The 18,235-nt window shown below is 52.5% G+C and overlaps 1 pseudogene; it reads left to right on the plus strand.

Moving 5' to 3' along the window:
• The first annotated feature begins 1,716 nt into the window (after positions 1-1,716).
• LOC136502629 (premnaspirodiene oxygenase-like) lies at positions 1,717-14,347 on the plus strand (annotated as a pseudogene).
• The last annotated feature ends 3,888 nt before the right edge of the window (positions 14,348-18,235 follow it).

An 18,235-nucleotide genomic window follows, 5' to 3' on the forward strand; every position in this document is an offset into this window, starting at 1 on the left:
ACGCCCGTCTGCCTCTTCTGCGCCGCGGCGGCGTGCAGGCTGTGGCACCGCGTGATCACGGCTTTCTCCACCGGCCGAGAGCCATCTTCTCAGCCACTACTCGGTAAAGACCACGCGTACGGAGGCCGGCTTCAGTCGTACCGATGCCGAGTTTGTCCCCTTCGCAGCGCACCCAGCTACCCACTTCTTCCGCCAGCGCCTCTCCCTCGACTTCCTCATCGACGGCGAGCACATGCACAGATCGCCAGTGCTCACCGACAGCCGTGGCGGCCTCCTCGCTTTTGTCCGTGACAATTGGTACGCCATCGTGTGCGATCCCTGGACTAGGCAGCAGTGACCAGTAGAAGATCCAGGAGATAGGGAGTGCTGGTATGACTGCCTCGGTGCCTTCATTCTCGACGCCGGCGACGGCGACAACATGTCGAGCTTCAGCGTGCTATGTGTGTGTCTGATCACGGATGACATGGATGCGACAACAACAGCCGAGGCATGTGTCTTCTCAGCTAGGGACAACGGCTGGATCCGGTGGACTGTCAGCAGCGACGTCTACACGGATGTTACAAACATGGACATGGACCAGCGATTCGTGGGGCGTGCCGGGGGATCCATCTTCTTCTCTGGCATCGAGAACGGCCATGTACTACTCGCCCTAGACGAGGCCACCGGCGGCTTCTCGACAATCACGCTTCCGTTAGCGCTGGACGATGTCTACAATTTATACGTTGACAGGGAGAATCTGCGAGTCGTCAATGGGGACGCAGGAACCCTAGTGCGCATCGTCCGCTTGGTGAAGGACGACCTCGACGTGCTCAAGGTCACGAGGGCCCATGGCGGCTGGGAGTGCATGGTCGAGAGGAGTGTTGGTCTATGCCAGCTGGCCAACATGGAGTTCAGGGCGAACCGGTCATGGCGTTTCTTGGACACGACCACGGCGGCGGCGGCGGCAAACCTGGTACTCGGCGCCTTCTCGCCTCCTCCACCTTGTTGTTCTCCCTCGACGTCCAGACCATGAAGCTGCAGCGGGCGAACAAGATGACGACGACCTTGAATGCCAAGCGGGTGTTCCCCTACGAGCTAGCTAGCTACCGTGGCCGCAGACAATTAATTATACTAGTCCAAGCCTGTGATGTACTACTGTGTTTTTTTTCTTCATATTTCATCATGTTTTTTACTATTTTGGCTCTCTTTTTGCCAGCATAGAGAAGGCATCGTCAGCAACATTATCTGCTGTCACTCATGGTTCAATAGTTTGGCACACCGGAGCTCTCTATGCTAGTGTACATGAGCCAGCAACATACCCTCTCTGTTCCAAATTATAAGATATTTTAGATTTTCTAGATACATAATTTTTGTTATGCACTTAGATATACACTATGTCTAAATACATAATAAAATTAGTATATCTAGAAAAATAAAAAATGAGCCAACAATGTCCTCCGTCTGTTCTAAATTATAAGACATTTTGGATTTCCTAGATACATAATTTTCGGATGGATACCAAACTGATTAGGTTCTATCACAATTCACAAGATTTTACTTATACTATGTTAACAATTATATATATGTAGTTTTTTTTGTGTGGATATAATATATATGTAGTTAGCAGCCAGGAACATATATGGAATAAAAATAAGGAGCAACTTGGCTTGTGGAAATCTCAATAAGTCTGAAATCTTCCAAGTCCACACAAGAGCCGAAGCCCAAACTTCCCGAATCATGGACAACGGCGCGTACTACTACTGCCTACTAGCTCTTCTCCCACTCGTATATATACTTTCTTGTCAAGTTCTGGTGGAGAAGTTCCTTTGGATCTCGTAGCCATGGACCTCGACTCCCTCCAGGCCCATGGCAGCTCCCCATCATCGGCAGCATCCACCACCTCCGCGGCTCCCTCGTAAACCGCGTCCTGCGAGACCTGTCGCTCCGGCACGGCCCTCTCATGTTCCTCAAGCTCGGTGAGGTCCAGGTGGTCGTCGCATCCACGCCGGACGCCGCAAAGGAATTCATGAAGACCCACGACGCCATCTTCGCGACGAGGCCAATGACCCTGAGTGCCAAGGTCTTCACCAGGGACGGCCCGGGGATCGTGATGGCTCCGTACGGCGACCACTTGTTGTCCCCGGATCGCCGGCGCCCGTCGCCGGAGATGGAGAAGAGGAACAGTGCGTTCCTGAAAAACTCACGCGAACACGGTGGAATTCAAGAACACAGACACAAGGTTTGGTGCCGCTAACAACCGCAGCATTTTCTGGACTCTATTGCAATATAAATAGCAGATTACATGCGGCTTCTAAGCCACGACGCTGGGTCGACCACGCACCCGCCATTGTCGCGCCATCCCACGACTGGATGCATGCCGATCGCCACTCCTGCAAGCGCGCCACGAACTCCGACAGGCCCGTGCCATCCCACGGACGAGACCGACGCGCACACGCACACCACTACTTGCTAGAATGAAGGAAGACCGCTGTATGAACGGAGCATGCGTCTGGCCTTTACAGGACGCGCTCAAGAGAGCTCATTATTCAGCTAAGACTCCTAACTGACTGCTAACTGAGGAAACGGAGCATGACCGAGCTTGGGTTATACAACAATCTCCCCCTAACACTTGCTCGGTTCATCGAAGTTTGACGACGCCCACCTTGTCACGCAATTCGCAGAACTGCGCACGCCCAAGAGCCTTCGTCAGGATATCAGCAAGCTGCTCCTGGGTGCTTGCATACTCCACGCTGATCTTCCCGCTGTTCACACAGTCACGAATGAAATGAAATTTCGTATCTATGTGCTTACTTCGATCATGTAGAACAAGGTTCTTGCTTAGGGCGATCGCGGACTGGTTGTCCATCTTCAGTACAGGCTGCTGAGCTGGTTTGCCAGTGATGTCACTCAGCAGCTGTATCAGCCACACGGCTTGGCATGCCCCCACTGCTCCAGCCATGTATTCCGCTTCGCAGGTGGAGAGAGCTACCGCTTTCTGCTTCTGAGATTGCCAGGTGACCGGCAAATGTCCCAGAAAGAATAGGACCCCTGCGGTGCTTCTTCGCTCATCTGCATCTCCCCCCCCCCCCCCAATCGCTGTCACTGTACCCCGTCAGCCTGTTGTCGCCGTTCTGAAGCTTCGGATACACCAGGCCGAAATCCACTGTCCCGGCGATGTAACGCAGCAGATGCTTGACAGCAACTAGGTGTTCTTGCCGATGTTTCTCCATAAACCGACTCACATACCCCACCGCAAAAGCAATGTCAGGGCGGGTATGAACTAGGTACCGCAGGCTGCCCACCAGACTGCGATACATTGTTGCATCAACTTCAGGTGTCGTGCTCTTGGCTGACAACTTGAGCCTCACCTCCATCGGTGTTGAGCACGGATTGCATGACTCCATTCCTGCTTTCACCAGAAGCTTCTTAGCATAAGCTGATTGCCCCAATGTCACTGATCGTGCACTTTGCTTCACCTCAATACCAAGATAGTATGAGAGAAGTCCAAGGTCACTCATCCGGAAGAGCCGACGCATGTCTTCCTTGAACGCGCCAACATCAGCCGGGCTTGCACCTGTGATGATCAAATCATCCACATAAACTCCTACAACAACACGTGTCTTCCCCGAGCCTCGAGTGTACATCCCATGTTCACTTGCACATCGGGTGAAACCGAGCTTCAGCAAACTCCCATCTAACTTCACATTCCACACACGAGGGGCCTGACGAAGACCGTACAGTGCTTTGTAGAGTTTCAGAACCTTTCCTTCATGTCCAGCAGCTATGAAACCTGGAGGCTGTTTGACATATACTTCTTCTTTGAGCTCTCCATTCAAAAACGCTGACTTAACATCCATGTGGTGTACAAGCCAGTTTTCCTGAGCAGCAACAGCAAGCAGCATCCGAATAGATTCCATCCGAGCGACAGGAGCAAACACTTCATCGAAATCGACTCCTTCCCGCTGAACATACCCCTTTGCAACAAGGCGTGCCTTGTACTTGACAATGACACCAGCTTCATCACGCTTCACCTTGAACACCCATTTCAGACCAATCGGTCGAGACCTTGAGGCAGATTCACCAGTTTCCAAGTCCCATTTTGCTCAATTGAAGCCATCTCCTCTTTCATGGCCTGGCGCCAGCACTCCTCTTGCCGAGCTTCCTCAAATGTCGCCGGCTCCTCCCCCACGGACAGGAGCAAGTCTCCATCAACTTCGACTTCCTGCTCCCCCATACTCCTCACCTTGGCCGGTCCAAATTCCAGCACATTGTCAACAGTGCGGAACCGGAGCGGTGCATCGTCGTCTTGTTCACAATCGAGGTCCAGAGCACCTGAGGGTGGTGTCGCGAACTCCACTTGAGGGTTTGGTGCAGGTGATGCAGATGTTCCCGGCGCGCCGCTGCTGTGAACACCGCCTGGCGTACTCGCACCATTCCAGTGCGCGCCGCCCGGCGTGCTCGCGCTGCTCCCGTGCGCGCCGCCTGGCGTGCTCTCACCCGCCGTAGTCAGTCCAGGCGTGGTCGGTGATGCACCACCAGGCACTGGACTGCCTGGACCACCATCTTCTTGCGTCGATGCAGCTGGATCAGCACGGCGGTACATCACCGTCGTGTACTCGACGAGGAACGGCTCCGTGTCCGCCGCGAGAGCGCCACCGTCGCTCTCTGTCCAGTCCCACGCCCTGCCTTCATCAAACACCGCGTCCCGCGAGATATGCACTCGCTTGGACCCGGGGTTGTAGAACCTGTACGCCTTGCTCCCCACCTCGTAACCGATGAACACCATAGGGGTGCTTCGGTCATCAAACTTCTTGAGGTGACCGCCGGCTACCTTCACATGTGCAACACAACCAAACGTGCGAAAGAAGTGCATAGGTGGTTTGTAACCATACCAAGCTTCGAATGGAGCGATCCCCTCCAGACTCCTCGTCGGCGATCTGTTCAAGATGAAGACTGCCGTGAGCACTGCCTCTCCCCAAAACCGACCAGGCATGTGCATAGCTTTGAGCATGCTGCGTGCCATGCCCAGTACAGTTTGGTTACGCCTCTCCACCACGCCGTTTTGTTGTGGCGTATACGGCACGGTGAGATGACGCTGGACTCCCTCCATGGCGCAGTACTCCCCAAACGCGTGTGAGGTGAACTCGCCGCCACGATCGGTACGCAGCGTGCCGAGCTTGCGCCCCGCCTCGACCTCTGCGCGTGCTTGGAGACGAATGATTGCATCCGCCGCCTGGTCCTTCGAGCTCAGTAGCACAAGCCACATATAGCGGCTTTTGTCGTCGACGGCGAGAAGGAACAGTCGATTCCCGCCGGGCGTCTCCGGAGTGACCGGCCCGCACAGGTCCGCATGGACCAGGTCGAGCAGGTTCTTGGCGCGGTACTCACTCGCAGCTGGGAACGGACGACGTCGCTGCTTGCCCGCCATGCAGCTGTCGCAGACTTGCTCAATATGATCGATCTGCGGCAGTCCACGCACCATCATCCCCTTGGACAGCTCCCTCAGTCCCTAAAAGCTCAAATGCCCGAACCTAGAATGCCACTGCCATGCCAGCTCGGTGCACCGTGCAGCGAGGCACACCGGCTGGTCGATCACGAGATCCAGCAGGTACAGACGATTCGCCGAATGGGGCACCTTGGCAAGCAGACGCCGGTGTTGATCCCAGATCCTCAGAACACCATGTTCAATGAGAATCTTGTACTCGTCCTCGTCGAGCTGGCCGAGGCTGACAATGTTTGTCGTGAGCCTCGGAATGTAGTAGACCCCGGCCAACTCCCAGTGCTCCCCGCTCTTGAGCTTGAAGAGGATCGTGCCGCGTCCTTCGATCGCCACGGTGGAGCCATCCCCGAATCGGACAGTGCCATGTACAGCAGTATCTAGCTCAGAGAAGATGGAGCGCATGGCCATCATGTGGTTCGTGGCTCCTGTGTCGAGGATCCAGCGAGTACTCCCCCCTTCAGTCTTCTCGCCAAGCTGTACGAACAGCTTATCCTCATAGATGTGTACCGGCTCCGGCTTGGTGATGCTCGCGGTGATCACGCCCGCGAACGACGTCGGAGTGCTGTCCTCCTCCAGTACCCAGTTCACCTTTGGGTGTGTGGATGACGTGGGCCACACGTCTGCATCCTGGAACACCCAGTGTGCAGCTCCGCCTGCCTCATCTCCCAGGGAAATGACCAGCTCCCCCGGAGACACCTCAGTGTCGAGCGACATCACGACGAGGTTGAGCGCGGCCTCCTCCTGATCGGCCTGGGCCATGTGCGCCGCCTCATCCCTTTTCTTCTTGCAGCATTCCCAGGCCCAGTGGCCCATTTTGCCACAGTAGGCGCACTCGTCACCGGCGAGCTGCCGGCCCTTCTTCTTGCCGGCTCTAGACCTGCCGCTTCCGCTGGCGCCACCGTGGCCGCCAGTACCACCGTGGCCACCAGCAGGCGGCTTGGAACTGCCACCGCGCTCTCCATCATGGCCACGGCCACCGCGCCCGCGACGTTGGCCCGACGAAGACTTGCCGTTGTTGCCGCCCGAGCCGTCACCCGAGAGCTTCAGCCGCGCCGAGATGCGCGCGACCAGCTCGTCCTCGGTGAGGTTCAGACGGGCCAGGGAACCGCCTCCCCCACCGCCGTTAAGGCCGTACCGCTCCTCGGCGGCCTTGAGTCTCCCGATCAACTCCTCTACACAAATCTGATCGAGATCGAGAAGAGTCTCAATTGCCATCACAATCTGTGCATACCTCGGTGGGGTGGCCTGCAAGAACTTGCGGATGACCTCTGGCTCTGGGTACGCCACATCAAGCACCTCCAGTTGATTGACGAGATCACTGATGCGGACGCCAAACTCGTCCACCGATTCTCCATCCTTGAACTTGAGGTCTTGAAATTGGCGGCGCAACGTGTTTGCCTTCGCCTGGCGCACACAGTCGACGCCGAGATGCATCTTCTTCAGCGCCTCCCACGCCGCCTTCGCCGTAGCCTTGCTGGTGATGCTGCCGTGTAGCTCCTCCGGGAGGCCCAGCGCGATGGCCTCTAGGGCGTTGCGGTCCTCCATGAAGTCGACGGTGCCGATGGTCACCGCCTCCCACCAGCCCCGTGCCTGGAGCTTGAGCTTCATGAGAGCCGCCCACGAATAGTAGTTGGACTTGGTGAGGAGAGGATACTTGTCCTTCCCCCCATCACGGATGACCCGGTTGATCACCAGGCCGCGTTCCCCTCTTGCGCCGCCGCTTCTCGAACCGCTCAGCCGCCGCTTCTCCGCGTCGGCGACGACGAGCGATTCCTCCGTTCGTCCATGAACGCAGCAGCGATCGCGCGGTCGCGCGTCCATAGCCGGAACCTCGCTCTGATACCACTTGTTGTCCCCGGATCGCCGGCGCCCGTCGCCGGAGATGGAGAAGAGGAACAATGCATTCCTGAAAAACTCACGCGAACACGGTGGAATTCAAGAACACAGACACAAGGTTTGGTGCCGCTAACAACCGCAGCATTTTCTGGACTCTATTGCAATATAAATAGCAGATTACATGCGGCTTCTAAGCCACGACGCTGCGTCGACCATGCACCCGCCATTGTCGCGCCATCCCACGACTGGATGCATGCCGATCGCCACTCCTGCAAGCGCGCCACGAACTCCGACAGGCCCGTGCCATCCCACGGACGAGACCGACGTGCACACGCACACCACTACTTGCTAGAATGAAGGAAGACCGCTGCATGAACGGAGCATGCGTCTGGCCTTTACAGGACGTGCTCAAGAGAGCTCATTATTTAGCTAAGACTCCTAACTGACTGCTAACTGAGGAAACGGAGCATGACCGAGCTTGGGTTATACAACACCACTGGCGGCAGCTCCGCAAGATCTGCATCATGGAGCTGCTCAGCGCCAGGCGCGTCCAGTCGTTCGGTCCCGTGCACGAGGAGGAGGTGCCAGACTCATCGACCTCAGCAAGCTGGTCGCTGTGTACGTCGCCGACGCGTCGGTGCGCGCCATCATGGGCAGGCGGTTCAAGGAGACTGACACTCTGCTGCACTACGTCGACGAGAGCGTCCGGTTGGCAGGAGGCTTCACGCCGATCGACCTGTTCCCGTCGTCACTGCTTGTTCGCGTGTTGACCTTGCGCCGAGCGGCGCGCAGGGTGGAAGACTTCCGCGAGTCATTGGTCGCCTTCATGAACGGAGTGGTCCGTGAGCACCTGGAGAGGAAGAAATCATGTGGTGGAGAAAAAGAAGTGTCAAGATAATCTGCTGCTACCTTGTGTGAACACAGCAAGGAAAGACGACGTCGAAAAAGCCTCCTGTTGTGATACTGTAGTCGCTGCAGGTGCAGACGCCGCACGGCTCACCTGCAGCACTGTAGACACATGCAGTGGCCGGCACAGAGTCAGCCCTGTATGTTATCTAGCTACTGTTACAGCATGTGCACTATACTAGGACTAGATTGATAGAGTTATATAAATAGACTACCACGGCAACTCAGTAAAGAGAGCTCAGATTTGCCATCTCACAGACAGGGCTTCGGCCAACACTGGTGTCTTTATTGTGTGTGCATGTTCTGTTCTCCCTTCTTCTTCTAGCTCCAGCCAAAGTGTGTGGGGACGGACAACGCTTGCTCGTGGTCGACATGGCTAGTGGGTGCTCGGCAAGACTGGTGAGTGGTTCAATCACCTAAGCCGGTGATCCTGTGGGCCAACAAGTGGTATCGGTGTCGTACAAGCGCCGTCGCCAGACTAACCGCTAGCGATGACGGACGGTTCGGAGATGGGCGACAGCAGTGGCACTGTTGTGGCTGCCCAATGACGACCGGAGGTCATTGTTCGCATGGTGCGGGAGGTCAGCAGCACCAGTTGGCGGACGCTGACTCACACCAACTATGGAGAGTGGTCGGTGACCATGAAGATCAAGCTTAGAGCCCGACGACTCTGGAATGCTGTTGACAAGGGCACTAACAATTAAGAAGATGACATGTCAGTGCTAGAGGCTATCCTCGCTGCTGTACCGGCAGAGTACAGGGAGCCGTTGGGGACGAAGAGCTCTGCTAAGGAGGCGTGGGAGGTAATTGCGGCGATGCGCGTCGGTTCCGACCACGCAAAGAAGGCGACGGCCTAGCTTCTGAAGCAGAAGTACGCCAACCTCAAGTTTAAGGATGGTGAAATGGTGGAGGACTTCTCCCTCCGCCTGCAGACGCTCATAAGCAAGTAGAAGAGCCACGGCGTCACCATCGACGAAGAGGAGGCGGTCTCCAAGTACCTCCACTTCGTACCGGCAAAGTACATCCAGATCGCTCTCTCTATAGAGACGATGCTGGACTTGTCCACCCTCACAATTGAGGATGTGACAGGCCATCTGCGGGTAGTGGACGAGCGCCTGGAGCAGCGACAGCAACGAAGGATAGCGAAAAACTCCTGCTGACGGAAGAGGAGTGGGCTGCTCGGAGGAACTCCAGGAAGGCAGCCTCCTCCAGCCGCGGTGGCAATGGCAAGCGCCGCAGCAAGGCTTCTTCGGAGAAGAAGCAGGTCGACCCCAACGCATGCCAGCGCTGTGGGAAGATGGGCCATTAGGCATGGGAGTGCCCAAACCGCAAGTAGGAGAAGAAGGCTGAAGCTCATCTGGCGCAAGCTGACGATGAGGATGGGGCCACTATCCTGATGGCGGCGTTCTGTGCACTGCACGACGTCGAGGCCGAGGAGAATGAAGAGGCAACGACGGTGGAAGGACCTGGGAAGGCCCTGAAGGCCGTCAACCTCGACGAACCACGCTCCCAAGTTCATCTCAGACGTGTGGGCGCCGACCAGGAGCAGCGGTGGTATCTGGACTCTGGTGTCAGCAACCATATGACGAGCTCCAAGGCATCCTTCTTCGAGCTCGACGACGATGTTACCGGTACGATGAAGTTTGGTGACGGCTCAAGGGTAGCTATCCAAGGGTGCGACACCATTATCTTTAGATGCCAGAACGTGAAGCACCGCGCTCTAACGGATGTATATTACATCCCGCAGTTGCGTTCTAGCATCATCAGCATTGGTCACCTGGATGAGCATGGTAGCGAGGTACTGATCAAGGACAAGGTCCTTAGGATCAGGGACCGGGAGCAGTGACTTCTTGCCAAGGTGAAGAGGTCCCTGAACCGGTTGTACCTGCTCGACCTGAAGGTAGAGCAGCCGATGTGCCTAGCGGCAAGGCACTCTGAGGAACCGTGGATGTGGCATGCCCGATTCGGACATCTTAGCTTCGACACGCTTGGTCGGCTAGAGAAGATGGTCCGAGGGCTACCCCACATCAAGCACAGAGGCGAGCTGTGTGACAACTATCTAGCCGAGAAGCAGAGGAGGCTACCTTTCCCAAAGGCGGCCAAGTATCACGCGAAGGAAGCTCTCGAGCTCGTTCACGACGACCTCTGCGGGCCGATCACACCAACTACAAACGGTGGTCGGCGGTACTTCCTCCTACTCGAGGATGATTGCAGTCGCTACATGTGGCTGCAACTCCTGATGAGCAAGGACAAAGTGGCGGCGGCGATCAAGAAGTTCAAGACACGCGTGGAGGCCGAGAGCGGCAAGAAGCTCCGCGTGCTGAGGACTGATCGCGGTGGCGAATTCACTTCGGTAGAGTTCGCTGCGTACTGCGAGGATCAAGGTGTGGGGCAACACCACACCGTGCCGTACTCGCCACAACAAAATGGCATGGTGGAGAGACGGAACTAGACGGTGGTCGGCATGGCCCGATCAATGATGAAGGCCAAAGGCATGCCGGCAAGGTTCTAGGGGGAGGCGGTGACCACGGTGGTGTTCATCCTCAACCGTGCTCTAACCAAAGCCCTGATGGGCAAGACATCGTTCGAAGCTTGGTATGTGCGTAAACCGAGCGTGTCCTTCCTCCGGACATTCGGTTGCATCGGCCACGGCAGCAAGACGAAGCTGAATCTCACCAAGCTGGAGGATAGGAGCACACCCATGGTGTTCCTGGGCTACGTGGAGGGTACCAAGGCGTACCGGCTCTACGACCCACGCAGAGACAAGGTGCTTGTCTCACGCGATGTCGTGTTTGACGAGGAGGCGGCTTGGCACTAGAGCAGTCCAAGCACGAGGGAAGCTGGCGGCTTCACCAGCACCTTCATCGTCGAGCACTTGATCATCCACGGTGGTGGAGACGCTGGGGAAGAGGCGCCAAGCACTCCGGAAAGAGTACCAAGCACTCTAGCGGTTGAGCCAAGCACTCCTAGGGCAGTGCCGAGCACTTTAGGAGGGATGCCGAGCATGCCAGGAGTGGTGCCGGGAGGTTCTGCAGTGGTCGTGACCACTCCAGGACGGGTGCCGAGCACTCCCGTGGTAGAGCCAAGACGTCTTGCAGTGGTGCCGACCACTCCAAGACTGAGGCTGAGAACTCCTACAGTGTGGCCGAACACTGCAGGAGTTATAATGAGAAGTCTAGAAGTATTGCTGAGCACTAAACCTGGGGTGCCAAGCACTTCAGGAACTCCATCGACGTCGATCGAGTTCGCCTCACCTCCAAGTGACATCACTGAGTTCGTGGATGCCTTCCACGAAGGTGAGGAGGTGCGGTTCCGCAGGCTGGATGACATCATCGGCGACACAGGACCCTCAGGACTGGCTGGTCGGCTGCTCAATGACGCAGAGCTACTGCTAGTTAGTGCAGAGGAACCACCCACGTTCGCACTGGCCGAGTGAGACAGAAACTGGCGACGGACGATGCTGGAGGAGATGAAAGCGATCGAGGAAAACGAGACATGGCAGCTCGTCGATCCACCTCCAGGATGTTGTCCGATCAACCTGAAGTGGGTGTACAAAGTCAAGCGGGACGAGCTCGGCGCCATTGTCAAGCACAAGGCACATCTCGTCGTCCAAGGCTTTGTTCAGCGTGAGGGCATAGACTTCGAGGAGGTCTTTGCGCCAGTAGCGCGTATGGAGTCGGTCCATTTGCTACTTGCCTTGGCAGCAGGAAAGGACTGGCGCGTCCATCACTTGGATGTTAAATCAGCCTTCCTCAATGAAGAACTGACAGAAATAGTCTTCGTTAGGCAACCTCTAGGTTTCACCATCAAGAGAGAGGAGCACAGGGTGCTCTGACTGCGTAAGGCGCTCTACGGGCTACGGCAGGCCCCACGAGCATGGAACGCCAAGCCTGACGCCACGCTGGGCGAGCTTGGGTTTTAGAGGTACGCAACCGAGCATGCGCTCTACACGCGGCGACAGGGGAAGGAGGAGCACATCGTCGGCGTGTATGTGGATGACTTGATCGTCACCGGCGCGCGCACGGAGGACATCAATAGCTTCAAGCGTGAGATGACTGCTCATTTTCAAATGAGCGATCTCGGCGCACTCTCCTACTTCCTCGGTATTGAGGTGAGACAGGGGAAGGAGGAACTCACGCTCGGTCAGAGCGCGTATGCCTCGAAGCTGTTGGAAAGGAGCGGCATGACTGAGTGCAAGCCATACGTGGCTCCGATGGAGGAGCAGCTGAAGCTGACGAAGGCCAGCACCGCGGCGAAGGTGGATGCGACACTCTACCAGAGCATCGTCAGCGGTCTGTGCTACCTAGTCCATACGAGGCCGAACATTGCGTTCGCCATTGGCTACGTCAGTCGCTTCATGGAGGATTCCAGAGAGGATCACTGGGCTACGGTGAAGCGGCTACTGCGCTACGTCAAGGGGATGGTGGATCATGGGATCATCTTCCTAAGGACCGGCGGGAGTAGGCTGCAGCTCACTGTGTTCAGCGATGCAGACATGGCGGGGGACATTGACGGGTGACGGAGCACCTCTGGCGTGCTCGTCTTTCTCGGGTCGGCCCCAATTTCATGGCTGTCACTGAAATAAAAGGTGGTGGCGCTATCTACGTGCGAGGCAGAGTACGTAGTGGCAGCCACAACGACGTGCTAAGTTGTGTGGCTACGCCGACTGCTGGGCGAGCTGACCGACGTGGAAGCTCACCCACCAGCACTGATGGTGGACATCCAGCCTGCTATCGCCCTCACGAAGAATCCGGTTCTACACGACCGGAGCAAATACATCGACGTGAAGTTCCACTTTCTCAGGGACTGTGTTGATGGAGGGCAGGTCGTCATCGAGTTCGTCGAAACTGGTCGGCAACTCGCGGACGTCCTCACCAAGCCGCTCGGACGTCTTCGACTCACGGAGCTGAAGGAGATGATCGGCATGGAGGGGTATAAGGGTTAGCGGTAGAATTAGGAGAAGATTGTTAGATAATCTACTACTACTTTGTGTGAACACAGCAAGGGAAGACGACGCCGAAAAGGCCCCCTGCTGTGATACTATAGCCGCTGCAGGTGTAGGTGCCGCATGGCTCACCTATAGCACTTTGGCCGGCGCAGAGTCAGCCCTATATGTTATCTAGTTATTGTTACAGCATGTGCACTGTACTAGGACTAGATGGATAGAGTTGTATAAATAAACTACCACGACAACTCAGTAAATAGAGCTCAGATTTGCCATCTCACAAACAGGACTTCGGCCAACGCTGGTGTCTTGTATTGTGTGTGCATGCTCTGTTCTCCCTTCTACTTCTAACTCTAGCCATAGTGTGTGGGGACGGACAACACTTGCTCGTGGTCGGCACGACTAGTGGGTGCTCGACAACACTAACGGGTGTTCAACAAGACTGGTGAGTGGTTCACTCACCTGAGCCGATGATCCTGTGGGCCAACAAGAAGCTCATGATCAGGAGGACTGTCGAAGTTCTCCTCCGAATCCAGCAGGAGGGAAACCTCAAGTTCCCTCTCACCGTGAGCATAATCGAAGCAGTCATATTTGTAAGTATTTTTTTGCTAAGTTCAGTACAAAAGCTCTAAGCTTCTTAACTTTTCTTTTCATAAATTTTGTTTTTGAACTTGTAGGATCTTATCGCAGGGGGGTCGAGACGGCAGCATCAACACTGCAGTGGGTGATGGCGGAGCTGATGAGGAACCCTGCTGCCATGTCCAAGGCGCAAGCCGAGGTCAGGGGAGTCTACACGGGACAGACGAAGGTAACCGAAGATCGACTAGGCGACCTTCCATGGTGCTCGTGAACGCGTGGGCGATCTCAGGAACCCGGACTACTGGGAGGACCCGGAGACGTTCGATCCTGAGAGGTTTGTGGGTGACGCGAGGGATTTCAGGGGCAACGACTTCGAGTTCACACCGTTTGGAGCTGGACGACGGATTTGGCCTGGGCTGGCGTTTGGGCTGGCTAATTATATCGAGCTTGGTCTGGCGAGCTTGCTGTTCCACTTCGACTGGAGCCTGCCGGAGGGCGTCGTTCCGAGTGAGATGGACATGAGTGAGACCATGGGAATCACTGCTAGAAGAAAAGCAGACCTGCTGTTGTCTGCTACTCCGTGTGTCCCACTGAGAAGTTAAATTAAATCCATGGTTCCATCATCAGTATTTTCATCGCCATCAAGTTGTATACATTTTGTTAATTGTGTTGACTTTTTGGTTCCCTTCATCTGGACATCTCCTGCAGGCTGCATACGTATGCTATGATGAGGATGTGTGTGATGCACTTAACCAACATCTCCCCATCTGTTTGATGTGTAACTTCAGGAAACTATGGCAGTTAACCAACATCTCCCCATCTGTTTGATGTGTAACTTCAGGAAACTGTGGCAGTTAACAAACATCTCCCCACCAAACCCACCCACCTATAGCATTCCCCTGTGTACTCGCACCAAGCATGACGTCCACTCGAATTGTGATTGACTTATATGGCCATGGGCCTGCAGGGAGCCGAAGTCCATGGCTACAAGATCCAAAGGAAGTTCTCCATCAGAACTAGACAAGAAAGTATACGAGTGGTAGAAGAGCTAGCAGGCAGTAGTAGTAGTACGCACCGTTGTCCATGATGGGGAAATTTGGGCTTTGGCTATTGTGTGGACTTGGAAGATTTCCACATGGACTTATTGAGATTTCCCCAAGTCAAGTTGTTGCTTATTTTTATTCCATATATATGTTGCTGACTGCTAACTCTATATATAATTGAAAAGCTAGTATAAGTCAAATCTTGTGAATTCTGATAGAGCCCAATCAGTTAGGAATCCATCCGAAAACTTAAGTCTCAATGCATACATAGTTCTACAAGGATAATATCGGTCGCTTATTACACCTATCATTTTTTTTCTCATCATTAATGTGTATTTTTTCACTAGTGTAGCAGCTATTTCAGGTCTGAATGAAGTTGATAAATTTCAGGTCTTATGACGCTATGACCCTACATTTTGATTTTCAATTATCATTCTTATTGATTGCTACACAATTTTTATCCTCAAGTTAAGTGACTCTGGTACCTATTGTATCTTTTATTAACAAACCTTCTATATTTTTAAAAAAAATGACTTTAGATTGTAGACGCACCCTTAAGGACTATGATGGTATAAACAACCATTTAAAGCCTACACCATATTATTTAATATTATTAGTGGTAGAGCTTAAATGATTAGTGGTAGACTGCACTCTTGGAGATGCTCTTAGATAGTACACTCCCTTCGTCCTGAACGATAAGCGCATTTTATAACGGGAAAGTTAATTATTTATAATTTTTTTTTACCAACGGTTAGTCATAATATATATTTATAAACAAGGTTAGGAGTTACAACATAAGAACTTGCATCAATAAATTTGTATCCAAAGTGTCTCTAAGATGACGTTGTTTCCTTTTTATAAATATATTGTAAGAAAAATTAAGGGTCATTAATATTTTCATCATAAATGCACATTTCTACTAGTGGTCGCCAAAAAGTGTGTTAATGTCGTCATGGAGCTGAATCGCACACCAGCAAGGACTAGCATACCCGGTGGGTTGCAATCAACCCTCAACACCGCAAGAACACAACAAACCGATGAAACCGATTAGGCTGATGTTGAGCTCGTTCTTCACCTGGTACACTCCCGAACTTCTTCCAGGAAGACCCCTCAGGGAGGAGCACGTGGAGATTGCCTTAGGACTAGCAAGGCTACTTAAGACGCCGCTGAATCTCGCCGAGAGACACAACGAAAAGGAGTAAACGGGTTGTAATAGATTGATTTTGATGATTGAAAGTTGGGATACTCAATCAGCCGTGATCCTCTCGTATATAGACACTACCACAAAATGGAATATCCTTGAGTGGCGAGATTAAGCACTCAAGGAATATATATTACCTTGGCGGTTGCTTAACACCCCCAAGAAAATGCATATTTTCTTGAGTGTTATTTCACACACTCAAGGAAAATGTGTATTTGTTTGAGTGTTTGTAGAAACACTCAAGGAAATGGTAGTTTCCTTGCCAACGCTCAAGTAAATTTTTTGTCACTTTACTGCGCATTGAAACAGCGCAAAAGGAAGATGCCAAACACTCCTTAAGTTCCCGCGCTGGATTCTGGCCTAGCTAAAAGAAAAGCCCAACACTGGCATGTTTAACCATCCACGACACGTACACATACGTGATTGGCTTATCCATTTGCCCCCTCTACGTCTCTCACATCGACATTACTACAGTAATCAATTTTAGAGGCGGGTACAATCGATTTTCAGGAGGGATCGGCCAAACCGCTGCAGTGCCATCGATTCTAAAGATGTGGTGTTTCCAGCAATGGGCTTTTAATCGCCCCAAAAAATACATTTCTAGGGATGGTTACGTTAGGAAATCCGTCTTTGATAATGGTATTTTTAAGGGCGGTTCCGTTAGAAAAACCGTCGCTGATAATGGATTTTCAGGGGCGGTTGCAGTATGCAAACCGCCTCTAAAAATGCTTTTTTAGGGGTAGTCTAAATACATGAACTGCCTCTGAAAAGGCATTATCAGGGGCGGCAACCACCTCTAGAAATTAGTTTCAAATTTTTGAATTTGAAAAATTTCTGCCATGTTTGAAATCACATTTTCCCACCAAATTTCAGACCCAATTGCAACTGATTAAAACTAACTTCATAAATACACACTAGTGGCCTTGTTAACTATATTAATACACACATGATCAACAAAGTATTTGTACCACAATTACATATACACATTACAAAATACTAATTATCTGTGCTTCTGCCCAAAAAATAAAAGGAAGGGATCCACGCTTACAATGCGAAGAGACTCAAACTTGGGATGTGTGGCATACTCTAACACATTATTCCATATAATCAATATTCTCCTTGGTTGGGTTAGAAAATGATCATTCCCATGGACTCATACAAATAGTCAACCTATCCCTCTTCTCTAGGTCATGCACTCTACCTTCTCTAACGTAGTATCTATAGGCGCTGTTCAAAGGAAAAAAAATAATCACTTTCGATCATATAACAACAATAGGAAGCAAAAATCAGTACTTTTAATCAATTTCGATCATATAACGTACTTTTTGTGCTGCTCCTATGCACGACACTGCTGCTGTCCGGCACTGCAGCGAGTGAGAGCGGCACTGCTACTCATACTTCAGCAGCAGGTTGCATATCAATATGAGGAGCCTCCAATTCTGTAGCTTGTACTTTTTATGGTCCTATATCACCGATGGCCATTTGCTTGATTGCCTCATAAGGTGATTTCTCATTACCTACAACATGAATAAGATCTTGCTACTAGAGATCCATTAAGAGCATCATATGGAAAAGATTCTTTTAAACTTTAAGTACTCTAGCCACTCTTAGCAATTCACAAACACACACATATTTGTGAACTACTAGAGACTACACAAGTTAAGTGGCTAGCTAGTAAAGGTTAGGTACTAGTTACCGAGGTGAGTATGAAGTTTGAAATAGTTGCAATGAGTCATCTTCGTGTCAACCATATAAGAAAATACAATATGAATTGATTGATAGCTTGAGTGAATATTTTCAATAAACTTGCTCAAGCACCCCGAGGCTTCATATCACCTTCATGTATCTACAACACTCATCAAGCATAACTTGGTACCCAAACCATGTTGGGTCCATCAAAGTCAGGGGGAGAGCCAAGATTTGGATATAGGGGGTTGTTCAAATAGACAGCGGCAACAACCGTGCAAGATGAAATGCATACACGATAAGAATATATATAGTAACCAAATAAATGTTTATGTTATAATAAAAAGAATTATTTTTTTAAATAACATAGAATATTATAGATAAAAAGGGAACAAAACTATTTAGTAGGTACCTAATTCTTATATTAGAAGAATAATCACATTAATATGGACAAAAATACATGGCAGGTGACTGCGATGGAAGAAGCGCTCCCGACCTCCGCCACAGAAGACGCGCTCGTCTCCGGGCTCCGCTTGGGCTCCGCGCCCCCCTGCACCACT

Source organism: Miscanthus floridulus, chromosome 14, assembly GCF_019320115.1.
Source record: "Miscanthus floridulus cultivar M001 chromosome 14, ASM1932011v1, whole genome shotgun sequence".
Classification (NCBI taxonomy): domain Eukaryota; kingdom Viridiplantae; phylum Streptophyta; class Magnoliopsida; order Poales; family Poaceae; genus Miscanthus; species Miscanthus floridulus.